We start from the raw sequence: 13,677 nt of genomic DNA on the forward strand, positions 1-13,677 counted from the left end.
TCTAGAAGCTTCTCACAGAAACCACCCTGTAGCCCCGCCACTATCAAAATAGCACAAACCCAGTACATCAGTATAGATTGGATATTAATAGTATAGCTGATTTTCAAATTTCAGATTTGTGTAGGTTGAATAACAGTTGCTTAGGGTGCAATAATGCATCGCCTGAAATATCCTCATGCAAATGTCTCAAAGCTTTGCAAGTCACAGACAAAATATTAAGATAAGAAGATGATAAAAGACCATGCTTAATTTTAACATTTTTCTTTATTCCCTCATAGGTATATTTTTATCACTGGAAAGCCCTTTGTGCTTTGGAAATAAGAAGATGGAACACAATTGATGAGATAGCTCTTAAAATTTTAGAAATCTTTCTGTGGAAGTTTCTGTTTCTCTACTAACAAAGGGAAGACAGAGAACAACATTTCCTAGACCTTTATCAGAGGCAATCCTGGCTGAAAAGGTAAGATTACTCTAGATTATGTATTCTAGTTGACTAGCAGTAAATACAAAACCCAAACCTGGTATGAAGTATGTGACACTGTATGTCACAAAGAGGGGTGCATATAATTGTTGTTTTCATGTTGTGGTTTACATGGGGAGGTTTGTGATTTTATTTAGTGTGTCCGAGTGCATGGAACCAACAAATATATTAACATCTTCTGCTTTTCAATAGAAATGAATCTGTAGAGAAAAGTGGTTGTTGCCTAATGTCACCTCTGTGCAGCTTTAGAGGGTTCACTTATGATGAGCTCTAATCTGGTCACATGGACTGGACCATATTTAATCTGAACTGAAACTCTAATGCAGATGCAGTGGACACCAGATGACAGCCTCATGTCTGCTACTGACCTCCTGGGTGACCTTATCTGAATCTTTTTATATCCTTATACTTCCTTTTTTCTCTCTAATAGAGGGTTAAGAATACAAGTAGGTAGAGTATTACCAGCAGTACAAGATCTCTGATAGAGTGGAATTTAGAGTGGAATGGTACTATTATCCATGTGTAGGGGAAAAAAGGGCCAACTAGCAACAGGTTTTTTCCTCATCTCCAGTTTACTTTTTCAGTGGTCATACAGGTGGAAGTATATTAGCAATAAATCCGGCAAGACTAGCAGTTGTGGAAAACTCTTCCATGTGGGAGAAGAGTCTTAATGATTGTCTCTATCCTTATTATTCATTCTTATGAGAAAAAGCCAAAGGTTTTCACTAATGAAAATTAAAGACAAAAATTGAATAAATTGACAGATGAAGGAGTGCAGACTTTATCAGGGCAGGATTCTGCTTGGATCTGTCAACCAGGCAACTGAATCTTCCATCCTCTGCTTGAGAGAGAAGGGTCTTATTCTCCATATAACTTTATTCAAAATAGTGGGAAAACTCATGGCTCTGTTCTATGGTAATAGATTCATGGGCTTTATGAAATCAGTCTTTTTTTCTCAAATGTGTTGGTTCCTATGCAGTGCTGCCATAGAGCTCATGCACCATAAGAGATGGAAAAAGGAACAGTTCAATGCCAATGAGTAACTCTTCCTGCTGATACTGCTTTTTGGTGTCATACAGCCAGGCATGAGTGATCCCATTGCAACAGCAAGAAGCATGTAAGGGCCATGTACCTTCTACGACTCACAGTTTAAATTAGGTAATAGCCAAGTTAACCACAGCAGCCTCCTGTTTGGAAAACACATCAGCTCTAATTCTGCTACAGTTTTTGCCTTTTTTGGAGCTGTGCCTGTGCATTTGTATGTGATGCCTGCTGCTTTGTTCCTCCTGAACCTTGCTTCAGAGCAGTATGGATAATCTGCATTCAGTTGTCTGTTTGACTTCAAAATCATGGTAACAGGCATGCTTTTGTATCACAAAATCAAAATCACTGATTTTCAGGTTTTTGGCATTCCATATATTTATGGGAAATATATAAACCTAAAAGTTTCCTTTTCCTTATGCTTGCAAAAGAAAGCCAGACAAAATAACCACTTGAGATAAGCTTCAGAATTTTTTTTTTTTTACTGAGGAAATGGGCTGTATTCTTTAGAAACATAAGCTTTCACCAGAAACCCCTTCCTGAATATGCAAACTAATTTTTTTCAGATTTCATGTGCATCTAGAGAAACTGAAGAAATTTTCTTGAATTGATAGCCTTTTTATATTGAGTGACAAGAGAATCCTTGCAGAATAATTTGCTGTATAGTCAAAGAATGTCAAGTCATTGACCTTTTTTGAGTCTACACCAGTTTACAAAATATACAGAAAACCCCCAAGAGTTTTTGTCGGGGGCTGCAGAGAATTTGCCTCGTAAGCCTGCTTTGCACATATTAATTTTGAATATTTAGGAAATCCTATTAAAAGCCTTAAAAAACACTGAGTTCAAAGCTTTTTAACTGTTCACTTGCCTCCAGGGGAAAGTATCTACACCAATTCACAGGGGGAAAAAAAAGACACTAAAATTAAAGAAAAAGAACACAGAAATATTTCATATTTTTTGCATCGGGCAATTAGCTGTGTTCTTACATCTGAAGCTTATCAGTGTATGTTTCTGACAATGTAAACATTCTGCAAGATGTATCATGATTAACTTGAAATATAGGCTAATTATGGTTGAAAAGAAAATTATTCTGTAATTATCTTTGTAATCTTATTACAAAATGCCTGCATATAGCCTAATCAACCAAAATAATAACAGACGTTTTTTAAATGTTGTGTCTGAACATCTGTGTCTATATTTGTAAGCAGGTAATGTAGCACATATATATAAATATATATATGTTCGCTAATAGATAAACAAACAGTGTGGAAAAAACATAAAACTTGAATTGAAACTCTGTCAGCTGCTTATGTAGTAACACTGTTAGGAAAGCACAAGCTTTAAACAAAAAGGAAATGCAGATCACTGTGCTCCTCTTTATGGTAGATGATTATATATCATTTAGTGAAATTATCCTCTGTACGTACTCAACCCAACAAATGCAAATCTTTGCTTCAACACGATCAGAAATTCTTGCACAGGAGTTAAAAAAATTTTTTGTAGTTTAATTTCAAATGGGATGGGGAAAATTTGTCCTGCATTTGGTCTCATGACTAAGGTGTAAGATATCAAAGTGTGTAATTTTTGATATTGTAATTAAACATAAAAATTCCTTTAGAAATTTTTAATGTATAATTCAATAATCACTGGTAAGCCCAAGTGGTATTATTATACCTAATTTCTTTCTTTAGTTGCAAATAATAGAGAAAATTAGGTTAATATCATCAAAAAATTGTGTGCAGCCAGCCTGAAACTATTTTGATGTGTTAATGGGACTGTATATTATTTGCAAACATTTCAATTTTCCAGCATTTTTCAGTCCCAGCCTTCAAACTGACCATGCAGCACATGATAAGGGCTTGATATCCATTTGAGCATTTGAATTTTCTTAAGTCACTGAAGGAAATCTTTCACTTTGCTATACTTTCTGTTCATTCAGCCATTTTGCAGCAGTCACACGAATCATCAATGAGATCCCCCTTGACTACCCTGACTTAGAAGATATGCCATAAGAGGGACACTGCTGTGCTTCAGCTGCAGAAATTTTCATTCCCTGGGATAAGATCATACCAAGTGTGGAGTAATACTCCTGAACCACACAAAGAATACATGTCATGTCAATAACACAAAATATCTGCCAAGCCCAATTATGTTTCACATAATTTGCACAGTCTGTACTGGCAGCAACAATGAGATCTCCAGTAAGACAAGCAGTGAAATCTAGAGAGATGATCAAACAACAGTGTTTGTATTAAGGTGGGAGGAACAGGTTTTCTGTGTTGCACATATCTTGGTTCTTGGAATTTGCTTATTTCCAAGCAAGCTGCTAGTTCACTTGTCAAACCTGAAATTGTAAGCGCTTTTTATTTTCTCTTTGTAGTCCCCTACCATATTTACTACTGGAAATCCAACTTCCTCAGTAAGTGAGACAGAAATCATACTTAGAAATAACTCCTTCCCTCTGACGCTGTGATTTCTTTTTAGAACACTATTTTGCTCTGTGAAGAAATGAACTTCTGGGGGGGGGGGGTGAGTAGAAATAATAAAAATAATTTTAAAAAAATGTAACATTTTATCTTACTTAGCTTTAGTCATGTGGAAAATGAACATCTACTCCAGTCTAACTGTCTAAAGATGTATACATCTAATAAAGGCAAATGAGTCCCTCTGATTTCTTTTTGAAATGGCTATAGAGACAACCTACACATCTAGCTTAGACTAGAAAGCATTATATGGATTAATTTATAAGAAAAATTTCCAGTCCATGTAATCCTATTAGCTATTAAAAGAATGGCTAGAAATGCACAAAGCAAAGAATTAATTATTCATCATAAGCCCTGATTTCAGCGTTTCCAGTACAGAATATTTGATTTTGTTACACTCATATATTCTTAATTGTGAAAAAACAATACTGCAAAAGATTGATATATTGTATACCAATGTGAACATTTAGATGCTCAAATACATATGTCAGTTCCTTTTTAACTCTGATTTTTAAAAATGTGCCAAAAACATTTGCCAGTTTTGGGAAGGATCTAATTTTTTCCCCTCTAGTCTATTAATGTATAATGTTTAGTTCAACAAACAGGTAACATTTCATCAAAGATGACAGGATTTTTACATCCTCACAAACAATTGTCAGATTTATAAAGTTATTAAATAATTTTGATTTGTAGAACTGAAAATGCTATTGTCAATACATAATAGCTGTTTTATGAGAAATAACAAAAAATAGGCAACCAGCTTAATCAAAGTCTTTTTCACCTCCAGTTTCCTCCCCAGCTCCTGAAACATGCTTTAAAAAAATGTTGAAGAGTTCTAATCTATTTTTTCAGATAGGTTGACCCACATTTCAAAAAACAGAGAAATCCTGTTAACATGGACTACATCTCCAGCTGTGCTAAAAGGCACTTTGAAGACACATCACTAAGTGGACAAGCCAATATGAAAGAGGCACCTCACCAAAGGTGAGCTCCTTTCAGTCACTTTAAAAAAAAAAAAAAAAGGTGATCTATCTTCAGAAGGAAGTATTCTAACAAAGCAGGCAAGAGTGATGCTCGATAAGAACTGCCATCAGCATGCACAAGATCAGCAGCTCACATTAATGTATATATTGCCAAGTTAATCATAGATTCGGACTAGTCAAAAATAAATGTAGTCCTGCAAATCTCTTCCTTCGGAATTTAAAAGGAGACTACATTTTATTAACACATACAAATATGAATTTTCATACACTATAATAGTTGTATAAAATGCCCAGCTCTTTATCTTAAACTGAATGCATACATAGGAACTGGCTGTGGGAAACTTCTCATGGAAAAATACACGTTAAATATATAAACTAAAGACTAATGCAGCCAGATGTATGCTCCCTTTAAACCCCTACATATGGGATGCCCAAGATTATTCTTGTGGAAGGCATTTCCAATAAATCACAGCAGTTTGTTTACATCTTGTCTAAATATTGCATGTTTTTGACTTGAGATTTATTTTGTATTTTCAAAAGCAGAAACAACAGTACAGTACACAGCCACATTGAATTGGCAGTGGGATACTTGCCAAGTAATTTAGGCACACCAATGCATAGGGACTGAAAGTTAAAAATAAAAAAAGAACAGTTATTCATTCCTTGTTTATATGGAGCTAAGCAAACAAAAAAAAGCAATTCTGTAAGAAATAGATCATTGCAAATCCATGAAGAAATTAGCATGCTCACTCAGGAATTCCCTTCTGGCATTTAGCTAGCATGGCTGACTATACACAAACTCAAGGTTTTCCAGCTTACCAGTGCCCTTCAGTCAAATTCAATGTATTAATTTTTTATCTGAAAATGTTTGTTACGTTTGGTTCTTAGATATTCTGCCTACTGATCACCCTCCATAGAGGAATGTTTCTTAAAATCCATCACGATTTTTTTCCATTCAAAGAAATGTACTTTACCTAAAAAAATGTCTTTTATTTGTTGCCATAGGATACAAGAGATCACCTAATTCAATATAGTACTAATCTTATCTAAAATAAACATTTCTGCCTTTCCAATCAGAAACCCCTGTTGGCATCTAAAATAAATTGTGTTCATATTTTTAGAAAAATTAGTTTCTATTGACTAAACCTTGGAAGCTATGTTAGGACCTGTTCACTCTTTGAAGAAAGATACAACTATATTGAAGATGGTAACGATAAAATGTTTTGAATGCTCACTTGAATTTTGTTTTATAGCCACATCTACATGAGTGCACTAAATGCCTGACACGGAAACCAGCTGGCATGGTGCAGCTTGTCCCTAGGCTGGCAATTTGCTTTGCCATGATTACATTTCCTCTGCACACTGTATGGCACAGGCCCCAACAGGTAAGGATCCTATTGGCATTTTACTCCTACACCACTCGGCAGCATGTTATGCAATTCAGCCCCTTCTCTCTGTCTCACATGGCACATAGACCACACCTAGGGGATTTAAAGGGGCTTTTTACCCACATTCTCAGGTAAGGAGTTTCTGTTGAATGGTTCCTCCACCCTTCTTGTGTTATGCAGGGACACCAGACACCAGATTCCTGAAGGGTGGTTGTAGTCAGGTGGGGGTTGACCTCTTTCACCAGGCAGCAACTGACAGAAGGAGAGGGCACAGTTCCAAGCTGCATCAAGGGAAATATAGGTTGGATATTAGGAAAAAGTTCTTTTACAGAAAGGGTGATAAAGTGCTGGAATGGACTGCCTGGGGAGGTGGTGGAATCACCATCCCTGGATGTGTTTAAAAAATGACTGGATATGGCACTCGATGCCGTGATCTAGTTGAGGTGATAGGGCATGGGTTGGACTCGATGATCTTGAAGGTCTCTTCCAACCCAGACATTCTGTGAATTCTGTGAATTATAGGTGTTCCCTTTCTTCTTTTTCTCCTTCCCACAGTCTCACAGTCTATGTTTCCTAACAGCAAAGACTGAAAACAAGCTTTATGCCCAGCAGAGCTCTCCCAGGGACTAATTTCTTTATCCAATCTGATGGCAGTGGAATCATGGAGAAATGCTCCTGTGGCAAAGAGCCTTCTGGCCTGCATTAGGAAAAGCATTTTCAGCAGGTTGAGGTGGTGTTTCATCACATCCTGTGAGGGAAGAGGTGGTCTTTCCCCCTGTTGAGATCACATTTAGTGTTCTGAGTCCAGGTCCAGGCTCTCCAACACAAGAGAGACATGGGCATCCTAAGCTGGTTGACTGAGGACTTAGAGCAATAGTCAAGACAAGAGAGCTGGAAGTGTTCAGCCTGGAGAGAAGGAGATTCGGGCACCCTATCAGTCTGCATACACACTTGATGAGGGACAGCAAAGAATTTAAAGCCAGACTCTTCTGACAGGTGACAGGACAAGAGTCAACAGAGACAAACTGAAATAGATGAAATTGCACTTAAACATAAGAACACTTTTACCACAAGGGTGGTCAAAGACTGAATGAGGTGCCTTGAGATGCTGTGGAGTCTCTCTGTCCTTTGTAAGCCTACAGGGCAGGGCCTTGAGCAATCTGCAGTATCTTACCCTGCTCTGAGCAGAAGGGATTGGACTGCATGATTTGCAGAAGGCCTTTCCCACCTGCTGCAATTCTGTGTTTCTGTGATTCTGCAGTTTCAAGTACTCTGCAGAGCACTCCTTGGTGTCTCCCTCTGCAGCCAGATCTTCAAAAAGATTCCTCTGAGGGTTGGCAAATCTGTGGTGGTTCCAAAGGGGAAATCTGAAATTCTCAAACCCAGATGTTAAGCAATGAGGGGCTAGACAGCAGAGCAAATCGTAAAAGCAAATATGCTGATCTGTGCCAGTGTGTTAAAAGTGAACTCTAAAAAGTCATTTCTACTTAAAAAAAAAAAACAAAAAACCTTTCTCTGCAGTAATTTTTGAGTTCTTTTTCTCTGCCTGTCATTTTGCTGTTGGTAAACTGATAAACCTAGCCAAAGCAAAATCTGCCTGCCCAGTACCCTTAGCCACTACCCCTGCAGGCTAAAGTGGGGGTGACCAGCAAACATGAGCATGGCAAACATAAATGCACAAATGCAGTAGTTTGGACAGCAGTTTGTGCAGAGGGGCATATGGAAGGGAGCCAGCAGCAAATGAGGACAGCACAGGACTGCTCAATATGCTGTGATGTGCCACAGGGCACAAAACACAAGCCTCAACAACAGCAACCATCCCAGCACATCGGAGACTTCCCCTCAGACAAAGCCTGAGCTGCAGGGCACCTAGAGGTCTCCCACTGAAACAAGTTAAAAAGGTGCACACGCCTGCATCTGTGCTCTGGCTGAGAAGCTGTGCTACCTAGCAAAAAAAACTTCTGGAGGAGATGAACAGACTGTGCAGCACCAGGAGAAATGAAAATGAGGTTGACAGGATCGTTAAAGAGACCCTGCAGAGATATGAACCCAAATTTCAAGCTGCACAGAAGGAGGAACAACCAGAGACTGTACTCATTCAGGTGGAAAATGGTGATTCCTGGGGTGGTGAAAGCTGGGAGCAAGTGAATTTTGGTAGCAGGTGGACAGCTCCTTCTTCACCCAAAGCTGCAGCTGCAGAATGGGTTTAGTGTCTTTGTATCACACATAGAGGATAAACTTCTTCCTGGGTAGGAACCACGGTGGGCCAAGTCTCAACTACACACTTGTATCGGGAGAAAACAATGGGTGGTAGTTATGGGAGATTCCTGATTGTGGGAAATGGAAGTCCCCATCCACAACCTGACTTCCTGCCTGGCAATTGCTGCTTGACAGGGTCTTGGATCAGGAATGCTGTGGAGAGACCACTGGTACTGGTCCAACTCTTGAACTAAGCCTTTTGCTGCTCATCTATGTGGGCACCAATGATAATTCTGCAGTGATATCGGGGGACTGTTTGGTTCTGGACACAAGGGTCAGGGGCATCAGGGTCCAGTTAGAGCTACCTGTGGACTGGTCGCTGCCAGGAAGAGATGGACTGTGCCTGACTGAACACAGAAAAATCATCTCTACCAACAGGTTTGTGAAGCTCACAAGAAGAACTTTAGCTGGGAATAATAATGACAGAGGGAGATGAAAACACACAGTTAAGTGAGGGAACAGTTGATGAAGTTGAAAAGCAAAGGGTGCATAAAGACTGTTAAAAGAAACCTCAGGAACAGCAAACTGGGGGAAAAGGACACCAGTCTCAAATGTACATGCCCAAGTGCACACTACCTGAGAAAGAAACAGGAGTAACTAGAGCAACTCATTAGGTGACACACTGCAATTCTGTGGGAGTAGCTGAGACACGGCAGAACAGCTCACATGACAGGGGTGCTGCAGTGGACGGATACTGACCCTTCAGGAAAGACAAGTGGGGAAGATGAGGGTCAGGGAGTCGCCCTCTGAAGAAGCAAGTCAAATGTACAGAGGTTTTGTACTGGATGGATGACAGGTGGATTGAAAGCTTTTTGGTCAGGATGAGACAAGAGGTCAATATGAGTAATATGGTGTGGTTGGAGTTTGTTACAGACCACATGGTCAAGGTGAGGAGTTTTTTTCTAAAGTACCAAAAGCAATTAGAATTCCTTTCACTCAGGCTAGGTTTTTTTAACCTTTCACCTCTTTCAGCCAGGAGGTGAAATATGCCAGTAGCAATTGCTTCCAATTCTAGATACCTCAGCTGCACTGAAACAGAAATAAATGTATTCTTTTTGCCTTCCAGACCTCAGTTACAGTTTTTTCAGAAAGCTGAACCTATTGTGACCATTCAAATTCCCACTCTGCTGGAGTATTTGTTTTCTGTTTGGTTTTTTTTCGGTAGAAATCAGACATTATTAAATTGATATGTATCTGGAGCTGTGAAGTGTTTTAGTTACCATTCAGCTTTGGTGAAACATTTTCACTCATGGCTTATTGCGAAATATAGTAAGGATCAAGACATTTATATTTAGGGATCTACATGCAGCTGCAGACATGTAAGGCAGAAATCTGAACTCCCATTATTCCCCACCTTCCTATTGTCCCTGCTCATTGCAGATGGATTGATATTGAATAGCTTTTCAAAGATGCCCTCCAACTCAAACTATTCTATGATTCAATGAATATCATGGACAATGATATAGTTACAGTGAGTGTAACTAACTGCTAAAGAGGTTTAGTAACTCATCATCCACTGAGGCACTCTCATTCAGAGGAGTGAGATTAAGTTAGTTATCCCAGAACAAAAAAGTTTTCCAAATCATAGACATGGTTTCTGTTTCTGCTCCAGAAGAGCATGCATCTTCAAGACCTCTGGCATATAGGCCAGCTCAGTGTAGATATCTCAGGTACTTTAGGATATGGCAATTGGCCCTAGAAGCATACAGTTGGTAACTGAATTGAGGCTTACATTTCCATTAATTATAATGAGACCTTTAATACCCACATATAGACGAACAGATTTAGGAATCTTATTTTGGAGTTATTTCTTATCCTGTCTGTCAGGTTTCAATCCACTTTCCTGCTCATAAATTGCCATTATTTGAGTTATCCCACAGTATTCAGTGTTGACTCCAGGTAGATCTCTAGAATGAGATAGGTTTCACTAACTTGTTATTCTCATACATATATATATATATATCCATATATCTATGTCTATATCTACCTATCTATTTATCTAATCTATCTACCTACCTACCTACCTACCTATCTTCGTACCTATCTACGTACCTATCTATCCATTCAGACAAATTATCCCAAGAGTATCTGCTAGCTCCACAGCATTGATATGTCTCAGGTATACTAGATACCTCTAAAAGCATCAAGCACCTGTGTATTGATAATTGAGTAGAACCCTTAGATATATAGATATATAAATCTCTGTAGATATATAAATCTCAAAGAATCGGCTCCCATGGATTCATTTGGCTAAAAAAACCTTTTTTTTTTTTTTTTTTTTGTTATTTATTATTACTTTAGGTGTTCTAGAACACCAAGTCATCTGCATAGAACTGCAGATTGGACGCATTTATCTGGAGTAGAAAAGCTGGAGACCAGGAGACCAGGCAGGGTATTCTATCAAGTCTGAAATTATTCTAGAGACTGATGTTTGAACAACTGAAGCCTACCTCCATGTTTGCTGTGAGTTGACTTTTTGTTCTCTGCCAGACACAAAAATGTTTTGCTTACTCAATTTTATCATACTTTAGCCTACATACTGAAAATATAGGTACAAATTAGGTTTTGAAAAGAAACAGAATGCAGCCTATAGTGGTTAATAAACTGGATCATGTAATCTGTAGATTACAAATGTGTTTTGTCAAAGACAGAAATTAATCTGTTTCCATGTTCAAGAGTGGAAGCAGGACTTGGGCAAACAAGAAAGGAGAAAAGGGACGAAAACTAACGTTTTGGACTTTGAAGTATCTCTTACTCTTTGTTGTAAAGTCTATATTATTAATTTTTCTACTTCTGGATCTTATGATTGCTATCTAACATCTCATCTGTTCATTTTAAAAAAGTTATTGTATCACTCTTTTCAGATCCCTTAGAAATAGTCAGAATTTGTTAAGATGGTTTTTACTTTGATTCTTGTTAAGGTATCCATAATATTAAGATATAGCACATCAACTGGATTTTTTGGTGGTAGAGATTATGGATAGTATCTTTATTTACAATTGTCAATAAAAGATAACTCAAAGTATCCTAAATTCAGATGTAGATGTTGTTAGTGGCTGATATTTACTGCATGCTGCCGAACACTTACACAAAATAGCTGTAAGAATAGGATCAATATTTCAATTCTTCAGACAACTACTGTTGAAGGTCTTAAATGTTAAAAAGGCACCATTTTATCTTGTAGGCAATTCGGTATAAGGCTTTTTATCAAGCACACAGTCATTTTTCAAGCTGCAGAATATGAAACAGGTTTTTTTATGTAAAAAGTATGCATCCCTCCAGAAAAGGAACTCAATTTATAGCTTTAGAAACAGTTTATGACAACTGTGAGTACGCCCTTGGAATTATTATGCAAGAAAAAAAAAATAAAGTACAGGTTAATTGTAACAAAATTATTTTCTAACAAAAATACATATCCACAACGAGAATGTTTGCATAATTGAAACACCTCAAGTTGTTAGCAATGAAAGGGAATCTAGTTCTCCGGGCTGTGACTTTTAATAAAATCTGGGTTAAATTATTATTATTCCATATTTCTGATATCTATAAAGGTCCAATTTTTTATATGTATTCCTTTCATTAAAATAGAAATGTTATATACCTCTCTTCAAATAGGAATAATTCAATTCTGGAAGTGATTTTCTCTGCTAATACTAGAGAAATTATAGGCAGCTAGCATAAAGAGTTTAAGTCACAGAGGAATCTTATTGTAAAGGTAAATATTGAAAAAATATTTTTTATAAATAGTACTTTGAAAGAAACAAAATGTTTTCTATTTTTTATGTCAGAATTGAATCTCATTTCAAAGTTTCCCTTTGAACCGTTGTTCAAAAGCAATTTGATACATTGTTACTTCTGTTTGCATTTTTAGAAAACAAGGAACTGTTCATGCCTTTTCCATTTATTTTGCAAACCTCAGGAGTTTGGCGGTGTGTGAAACAGGAAGATAAGTGACAGCACTTGAGATGCTAGAACCTAATGTACCACAGAACTGAGAGCAGGCAATATTGATAAAGACAGGGCAAAACAAATAGCTACAGTGAAGAAAAAGTGCAAGAAGGCAATGTAATTTCTGCTCTAATTAGTGAATCACTTCTATTTAATTAAAAATAAATGGTTATTTTACTTTTAGAACTAAAGGTAAATTTAGTGATGAAATTTAAAGGGTTTGTGTATTTTAAAGGGTAGGTATGTATAAAGATCGAGTTACTATCAAATAAAATGTTTTCCAGAGCCTAAAACTTCTAAATGAGCCTGCTCAGAAATTTGGGTAAGCTTCCATCATTGATTAATCTCCAAGTAAAGCGGAGAGGTTGTGGTACACCTCAAAGCAGTTTATGTCTTTTTACTTTGTTTTAATGGTTGAGGTTTTAAACTGCGATTATCTGAACAGCAAAAAGCATACTTTTGAAAATTCATGAAGTGAAAAGATAAAAAGAGGGAAACAGCTCCAGTAACATATTAAGTGATACTGTTGTGACATTCCCTGACACCTTATAACTGTGACATGCTAGAAGTGGTTCTTTACAAACAGTGAGTAGCTGACCCATGCTGCTCTTACATATCTACTGCGCTGGCTATGTCATACAGGCACAAAACTGGTGTATGGATTTCCTTCTAAATTATTGTGTTCTTAGTACTGGACATATCTACAAACACTTTCAGCCTTATTGTCTAAGGTACCAAGAACAGTTAGAATTTCTTTCACTCAGGCTATTTTGTCTCTCAGTGCCAGCTCCATTAATATTATCAGGTATATCACTAGAAGCCCTATAGAATTTTCCACTCTTTCAAATGCTGCAGGATTTCCATCTGTCCAATAGACTTCTCTATTTACATTCTTGGATAAATAAAGGAGTCCAGTCTATTTTCTTTAACAAAGGCCAGGAATCATTTGCTGTGCAATTGTTAGACTCAACTGAAGTGTAACTAAATCTTCTCCTCAATGATCTCTCACCACATGTTCTCTACCTATCATTCTCTATGTTATTTACTATATTGTAGCTTTAATTCAGGCATTTCTTACATCCAGATGGCTTGTT

General features: G+C 37.4%; 1 long non-coding RNA gene across 2 annotated transcripts in view; it reads left to right on the forward strand.

Moving 5' to 3' along the window:
• The first annotated feature begins 214 nt into the window (after window positions 1–214).
• The window catches only part of LOC125322138, a 70,846-nt gene continuing 57,383 nt past the window's right edge, over window positions 215–13,677 (forward strand). The window contains exons 1-5 of one of the 2 annotated variants that reach the window (XR_007201862.1): window positions 215–460; window positions 4,007–4,051; window positions 4,858–4,989; window positions 6,242–6,373; window positions 10,937–11,098. This is a non-coding gene — a long non-coding RNA (uncharacterized LOC125322138). The remainder of the gene's footprint in view (window positions 461–4,006; window positions 4,052–4,857; window positions 4,990–6,241; window positions 6,374–10,936; window positions 11,099–13,677) is intronic. The other variant, XR_007201861.1, reaches the window with a different exon arrangement.

The sequence above is a fragment of the Corvus hawaiiensis genome, chromosome 2 (genome assembly GCF_020740725.1).
Source record: "Corvus hawaiiensis isolate bCorHaw1 chromosome 2, bCorHaw1.pri.cur, whole genome shotgun sequence".
NCBI lineage: Eukaryota > Metazoa > Chordata > Aves > Passeriformes > Corvidae > Corvus > Corvus hawaiiensis.